Raw genomic sequence first — 8,677 nt, 5'->3', positions numbered from 1 at the left:
GATGTAAAGCAAAGGATAACCAAACTACAACCCACAGCTCCAAAGAAGCTGGGAAACAAGGAAGAGCCTAATAGGGACATAGGGATCACCCTGGGAAGGAGAAATAGATGAGATCTCCATGAGTTAACTGGGGGTAAGGAGGGAAATGGAGGGTAAGGGGTGGGGGAAGAAAACATTGGGGAAGAAAACATTGTTCAAGCTGGAACAGGGACGGAGTAGAAGAGCAAAGAAAGAGATACCATGATAGAGGATACATCATGGGGATAGGAAGAAACTGGGTGCTAGGGAAGTTCCCAGGAATCCACAAGATGACCTCACCTCAGACTACTAATAATCATGGAGAGGGTACCTGAACTGGCTTACTTCTGTAATTAGATTGGTAAATACCCTAACTGTCATCATAGAGACTTCATCCAGCAACTGATGGAAGCAGATGCTGAGATCTACAGCCAAGCACCAGGCCAAGCTTCAGGAGTACAGTTGAAGAGAGAGAAGTGGGATTCTATGAGCAAAGAGCATCAGGATCATGATGGGGAAACATACAGAAACAACCAAACCAAGATAGAAGGAGCTCATCAACTTTAGACCAACAGCTATGGAGCCTCCATGGGACTGGACTAGGTCCTCTGCATAAGAGAAACAGTTGTGTAGCTTGATCTGCTTAGGGGCCCCCAGGCAGTAGAATCAGAATCCATCCCTGGTGCATGAGCTGGCTTTTTGGAGTCCACTACCTATGGAGGGACACCTTGCACAGCCCTAATGCAGGGGGAGGGGCTTGGTCCTCTACTGAATGTAGCAGGCTCTGCTGACTTACCATAGGAGGCCTTACCTTGTCTGAGGTGAGAATGGGTGGTGGGTTGCAGGGGGAAATGCTGAGGGGTAGGAGGAAAGAAGAGAAGGGATCTATGGTTGGTATATAAAATGAATAACAAATTTCTTATTAAAAGTTAAATTAAAAAATAAAATAAAGTTGTTAAATTAAAAAAAAAATGTTGGCTGTGTATTTATTTACTTTTGTAGTTGTTTTGAGAAAACATTCACTTTACTATTAATTTGGTGGTATGCAGTAACTGTCACTTTTTGTGTTTTAGTCTAGGCTACATTGAAAGAATTGCTTACTTATGTAAAATATTAAATATGATATATAATATTTAAAGATAATGAAAGCCTAATCATCATTTCCAATTTACTAAACATGTTCCAGGTTGTATTTTGTAATAATAAATATGCATATGGTATTTAACTTTTACCTTGTGGTGTGTTCTGCTGAATTTCTTTTATAGTGGACAGTGAAAGCCCATATATGCCACCTTAGTCTCCATCCTACTTCTAACATCTAATGATACTTTTTCTTCTGGTTATATTTCAGATTTAAATAGCATGCTTACACCAACAGATTTATCCCACCAGCCATGTATGATGTCCCATGAATCTTTGCTCTAAAAAGTGAAGACATTGCTTCAACCATCTCCCTTTACATCCTAGGTTATTTTTCATCATCAGTCTACATATAGCCATTCATTCGTGTCATTTTAGGTGAATCTCCCATAGTGTATTTGTTATTATTTTACGACTGTGCCCAAATACCTGAAAAAATCAACTTGAAAGAAAATGGTTTATTTGGACTTGTAGTTCAGAAGTCTACTGTCCATCATGGTCAGGAAGTCATGGTGTTAGGTGTGGATTGATATTGGCACTGATTGTTCTAGAAGTAGAAGACATACAATAACAGCGTTTAGTTGGCATTCTGCTTTCCCCCTTTCTGTTGAATCCAGGGCCACAGTGCTTGAAATATTGTCTCTAATATAAAGGGTGCATCTTGCCTCTTCAATTAAATATCTCTGGAAACTTTGTCAAATACAGCAGGACATATTTCTCCTAGATGATTCCTAGCCCAGTCAGTCATCCTAGACATCATTCCCAGTCATTTCTAGTTATCACAGCTCCACTCATTGTCTATCTGACATCTAAATACAACACTTTCAAACTGTAACTTTCCACCTCCATATCTCTACAGTTTCATGGACATTCTATAATGCATCTCATAATGTAAAATGTGTTTAGTTGATTTTTTAAGTATTACACTTAGACATAAACTCTCATAGGACAGCTGTAGGCAGTTGTTGCATGGAAGAAATGACTACCACAAAAACCATCACTGGTGCCACACAATAAAGGAAAAAAGTATAAAGTATATAATCAACCCATAGAAGGAATATCAACAGGCAAAACATACATGAAAATATTACCAAGCTTGAAATAAATAAATGAAATAGTGAAAATTAAGTCATCAGTCCATATATCACTGATTCTTCTTTTAGTTTCTCAAAACACCAGTTTAAATGTCTGATAACTGCATGTAATGGCAGCATATGATAAAACTGTAACTTCTAACACAGAACTAGGAGGAACTTAATTAGAAATGCTTTAGAGAGAAAGTTTTGGAAATCTGTATTTTATTTCTTCTATCTTGATGATTTCTGAACTTCAAGATAAATGTGAAAAACTTATAAATATTTGCCTAAGTAATCCTATAAATGAATGCTTACTGTACTATTAAATATAACTTTTTTAATTTTAATATTCCATTTATAAGCTATAATATAATACAAATATACAGGAAGATACTATTGGTTATATTCTGTAAATTATAGTACTTAAAGGACTAGAAAACTGAAGTACAAAAAATTTAATAGTAAGAACTAATTTGTGTGTATGTATATTTCTCTCTTTGTATAGTTTTGTATACAAAAACATGTGCATGTGGAGGGTGGAGAAGTGATTGGGCATATTCCTATATTTCTATGAGCTTTATTTCCTTGAGATCAGCTCTCTCACAGAACCTGAAGCTTACCCTTTTTGGATAAGCTGGCTGTGAGCTTCCAGGATCCATCTGCCTCTGCTTTCTGATACTGGGGTTGCAGATACACATGAGCCATGTTAGGGTATTGTATATGGATGTTCTGGGTTTAAAATTCTGGTCCTTAAAACTCTTACTGCATGTCCTCTCATCCATCAAGTACTTCTCCTCTCAGAACTAACATTTATTAAAGTCTTAAAATATACCAAGACACCATGCAGAGTGTTTGCCATGTTTTGAATAAATTAATATGAAATACGTGAATTTGTTGGATGAGCTCATTCTATAATGGAATAATTTCAAAAGATCTTTCAACTTCTTACAGTTGATGACTTCTTATAGCCATTTTCTAATATTCCTTTAAAAACCAAATTAGTAATCATTGTGTGAACACTTGTGCACCACTACATGCATTAAGAACAAAAATGTCAGTAAAGCTTCTGAGAAATTAGGAAGAAATAAACTGAGACTGATCATCTAAGAAACTGTGATGTTAACTATGGTAACAGTTCTTTTAAAAACTAAAATTGAAGGTAAAACATAAGGACTACATGATTAGCACAAGGAAGTCATGCATTTGTCCTCTTTTTTTTAATCAGTATGATTAGTACTCTTACCAAATATAAGCACTAAAGTAAGTGTAAAATATAGCACATATCAGCATTCCTTTTCCCACTAGGTGTTCAGCATGAATCCACAAGAAGGGTAGCTAATAGATTTGGTAAGTGTTTAATGTGTGAGAATTAGTATTGACCTTTCGTCTTACTTTGCTGGTTAAGGGGTCAATGAATACTTGAAAACCATTAACATATTGCCAGTTGAGCAAAACAAAAGGCAATTTCTCTCTCTCAGATGGATCTAAATAAAAGCACACTCTCTATGTAAATATATGCATTAAGAAAAATAAAACATCCTTTGCATGCACATTGCTAACAGATCGCAAAACTCATTCACACATATGGTATGGTGATCTAAATCAAGTTACTGCAATATTCCCATCATTCTTAATGTATCTGGAGCTACAATATTGATAAGATCAAGGTAGAGCAGCTGGCTATGTAAAAATTCAACCTATGTGGCCGAGTGCCTACTGAGCACTGTTCCTGGCAGGTTAAAGAAGCATACAGGAGGAAGCATGACACATACACAACTAAGCTCCAAACAGACTACAGGACTCTTTTTTGTTGTTGTTTTGTTTTGCCTTTGTTTTTAAAAGACAGGGTTTCTCTGTGTAGCTTTGGTGCCTTTCCTGGATCTCGCTCTGTAGCACAGGCTGGCTTCAAATGCACCACAATCCACCTGCCTCTGCCTCCTGAGTGCTGGGATTAAAGGCCATGCCACCACCGCCCAGCCAGAGGACTCTTTTAAGCACATGAATAATTACAAGTTATCCATTTAAGGTAATAGAAGTGCTATAAAATTGCTCTGGGGCTACACAATGTCTGTCTTTCTCTTCTGTTATTCTAAGGCTCACAGATGCTCCATCTAACAGTTCACTGTAGGTTGCATAAGTTCCGAATCTGAGGGAACAGAATTTTCTAATAGAACGTTTATTTTTTGCAAAGTTGCCACCAAGTATTTTATAGACTTCTTTTTTTCATTTAAAATGTTTTCATTTTATATATTCATTGTATGTAGTAATAGTCACGTTTTCATACAAGTATGTGTTGTATGTATGTCTCCTAATCTTCCCCACATAATTTCCTAAGGCTTATGAAATTCACAAGCAACTCCAGGGCTGGCTCAGTCAGTGAACTCTAGATTGAGTGAGGGAACTTGATTCGGTAAATAAAGTGGAAAGTGACCAAGGAAAACAACCGATACCAACATATAGACTCTATATGCATGTAGTTGCATGCACACACATACCCATATATAAGTGAATGCACATACATACACCAGAACATGAACATGTCCAATAAATTAATAAAAAAATGAAACAATAAAATAAAAATTAACTCTGCTGGATACAGTAATCCTAGTTTGCATTTATTTGGTTTTAGGCTTCAAGTATATCATCCCATGTTTTCCTGACTGTTAGGGTTCATGGTAATGGATTAAATGGAACTCTGTATACTTTTAACCAATCCCTCACAGGAATATCTTATTAAAACAATCTTAGTTATTGTTCTAATATTTTGAAAGGACACATGACCAAGGATACTGTTATAAAAGAAAGCATTTAATTCAGAACTTATAGTTTTAGAGGCTTAGTCCATTATCATCATGGCAAGAAGCAGACAGGTATACTGCTCGAGCAGCAGTAGCTGAGAACTTAACACCCTGATCCACAGGCAGCAGGGAGAGGGGATGGTGATGGCATGAGCTTTTTAAATCTCAGAGCCCACTCACAGTGACACACCTCCTCCAACAATGCCACACTTCTTCCAAAAAGGTCACACCTCTTAATCCTTCCCAAACAACTCCACTAACTGGAGAGCAAGCATCACAATATATGAGCTTATGGGGCCATTCTCATTCAAACAACCACAATGAACTACAACTGGCTGTATGATTTGTGAGGACTGTGTACTTGTCTTATAGGTAGAGATGGCAGACTCTTTTCACCCAGCCACCTGAATTAGATTTTGGAGCCTTCTACTTTCTCTCCCCAATCCAGAGAGCCACGAAGCTAGAGGTGTGTTAGACTAGGCTACTTTTTATGTTCTTTTCTTGTTTTTTTACACTTCGATGGTATCTTAGCACTGGCTTTGTGGATTTCTGAAACTCTTCCTCTCTTTGAAAGATAGTCTCCCCCTCCTCTTTCTATACTTCCTCCTCTACTTCCTCCTCCTCTTCCCCTCCTCCTTTTCTTCTTCCCCTCCCTGTCTTTACCTGCTCTTCCTCCTGTACGTGTCTCTCCTCCCTCCTCTTCTTTCTTCTCTTCTTTTTCCTCCTTGTTCTTTCTTTTCTTCCTTCTCCTTCCCCTCTGCCTCCTATTATCATTAATAATAAAATTATTATTATCATCATCATTATTATTATACCTCTTCCTCTTCTTCTTATCCTGACCAGTCATTTATAGGCAGCTTCTAGTCTGCCATTTATCTGGAATCCTGTTCATTATCATTCTAATGCACAATTACATGTATGGCTCCTCCTGTCTGTGGGGTACCTACCTACAATGTTCAATCTCTCCATATATTTTCCACTTACTTATCTGATAAACTCCTTTTATACTTTTGGCAAACCACTTCTGTATCTAAGATGTTATGGGGGTCTTCCTTGCTTCCTTATGGTAAATTGTTAATAACAAATGTGTTATTTAAAATTGTTTCCTACCCAAATTTCCTAATAGCAGAGGTTGAGATTGTGACCAAAAAACTGAAGAAACCATGTTTCAAAACTCTGCATAAGTTTCCCCAAATACACCAATATCTCATTATTCTGCTAGTTCCTAGTAGTAGATACTGACAGCAGACAAAAGTGAACATTCTAAGAAAAAAGCAGCTTTAGCATGAGCATAAATGCTTGGAAAGGGAGAAGCCAGAGGAAGAGAAGCTGGCTTTGGGGCTAGTACATAATAAAGAAGATGCAATACAGCAGTTAATTTTATGGGACTTCAGAGATGGAGAAGAAAACACATAGCAAGGCAGTGGTGGCATATGCCTCTAATCCCAGCACTCGGGAGGCAGAGCCAGGCAAATTTCTGAGTTCAATGCCAGCTTGGTCTACAGAGAAAGTTCCAGGAAAGACACCAAAAGTACACAGAGAAACCCTGTCTCAAAAAAGAAAGAAAGAAAGAAAGGAAGGAAGGAAGGAAGGAAGGAAGGAAGGAAGGAAGGAAGGAAGGAAGGAAAGGAAGGAAGGAAGGAAGGAAAGGAAGGAAGGAAGGAAGGAAGAAAGGAAGAAAGAAAGGAAGAAAGAAAGAAAGAAAGAAAGAAAGAAAGAAAGAAAGAAAGAAAGAAAGAAAGAAAGAAAGAGCAAAATCACATAATAACTTATAGGCTGCCACAGGGAAAATCGAATCAAATGAAATGCTTTTGCTATGGCTTGAAGAAGAACAACTTTGTTTGATTTTTGACAATATATACCCATTCTTTCCACTTCTTTCCACCTCAAACCCATATATCTTCCTAATTAAACTAAACGTTAGAGCACATTTGAATGATTTAATTATGGTGGCAAGCTTATTTATTTATTTATTTATTCTTTTTTGTCTACACTTTTACTTTATTCTTTTAAACAAAAAGACTCAGACTCTGTCAGCTCTTGTGGTTTGATGAGAATCAGTATTCTGTTGCGATTAGTAAATGACCATAAATGAATTTCTAACTCATACGGCTGTGCCCTAAGTTTCACTGACACATTGTGTGTCTCCAGTGTTTATTTATTTATTTTGTATTATTTTATTTTACAATATAATTTAATTCTACATATCAGCCATGGATTCGATTGTTCTCCCCCCTCCCGCTCCCTCCCCTTTCCCCCAGGCCACCCCCTATTCCCATCTCCTACAGGGCAAAGACTCCCCAGAGGATTGAGATCAACCCGGTAGACTCAGTCCAGGCAGGTCGAGTCCCCTCCTCCAAGGCTGAGCCAAGTGTCCCTGCATAAGTCCAGGTTTCAAACAGCATGCACTGAGCACAGGACCCGGTCCCACTGCCTGGATGCCTCCCAAACAGATCAAGCCAATCAACTGTCTCACCTATTCAGAGGGCCTGATCCAGTTGGGGGCCCCTCAGCCATTGGTTCATAGTTCATGTGTTTGCATTCGTTTGGCTATTTGTCCCTGTGCTTTATCCAACCTTGGTCTCAACAATTCTCACTCATGTAAACCCTCCTCTTTCTTGCCACATGAACTCCTGGAGCTCCACCTGGCCGTGGATCTCTGCATCCAGTTCTCTCAGTCATTGGATGCGGTTTCTAGCACGACAATTAGGTTATTTGGCCATCCTATCACCAGAGTAGGTCAGTTCAGGCTGTCTCTCGACCATTGCCTGCAGTCTATTGTGGGGACATTTTTGTGGATTTCTGTGGGCCTCTCTAGCACTTTGCTTCTTCCTATTCTCATATGGTCTTCATTTACCATGGTCTCCTATTCCTTGTTCTCGCTCTCTGTTCTTGATCCAGCTGGGGATCTTCTGCTCCCCCAAGTTCTCTTTCCCTCGACCCTCCCCCTTCATTACCCGCACTCATGTCCAGGCAGTTCATGTAGATCTCATCCATTTCTCCGTCATTAGGCAATCCCAGTGTCTTTCTTGGGGTCTTGTTTTCCAGGTAGCCTCCTTGGTGTTGTGAGTAGCAGCAGTCCAGTCATCCTTGTTCCACATTTAGTATCCTCCTATGAGTGAGTACATACCATATTTGTCTTTCTGAGTCTGGGTTGCCTCACTCAGGAAGATTTTTTTCCAGACCCATCCATTTGCCTGCAAACCACATGATGTCATTGGTTTTCTCTGCTGAGTAGTATTCCATTGTGTATATATACCACATTTTATTTATCCATTCTTTAGTTGAAGGGCATCTAGGTTGTTTCCAAGTTCTGGCTATTACAAACAATGCTGATATGAACATGGCTGAGCAAGGGCCCTTGTGGTATGATGAGCATTCCTTGGATATATGCCCAAGAGTGGTATAGCTGGATCTTGGGGGAGATTGATTCCCAATTTTCTAAGAAAGCACCATATTGATTTCCAAAGTGGTTGTACAAGCTTGCATTCCCACCAGCAGTGGAGGAGAGTTCCCCTAGCTCCACATTCTCCCCAGCATAAGGTGTCTTCAGTGTTTTTGACCTTAGCCATTCTGACAGGCATAAGGTGGTATCTCAGAGTTGTTTTGATTTATATTTCCCTGATAATTAGGGATGTTGAGCAA

The sequence above is a fragment of the Peromyscus leucopus genome, chromosome 10, assembly GCF_004664715.2.
Source record: "Peromyscus leucopus breed LL Stock chromosome 10, UCI_PerLeu_2.1, whole genome shotgun sequence".
NCBI lineage: Eukaryota > Metazoa > Chordata > Mammalia > Rodentia > Cricetidae > Peromyscus > Peromyscus leucopus.
The sequence above is the reverse complement of the archived record's forward strand: the minus strand, read 5'-3'. Positions refer to the sequence as shown.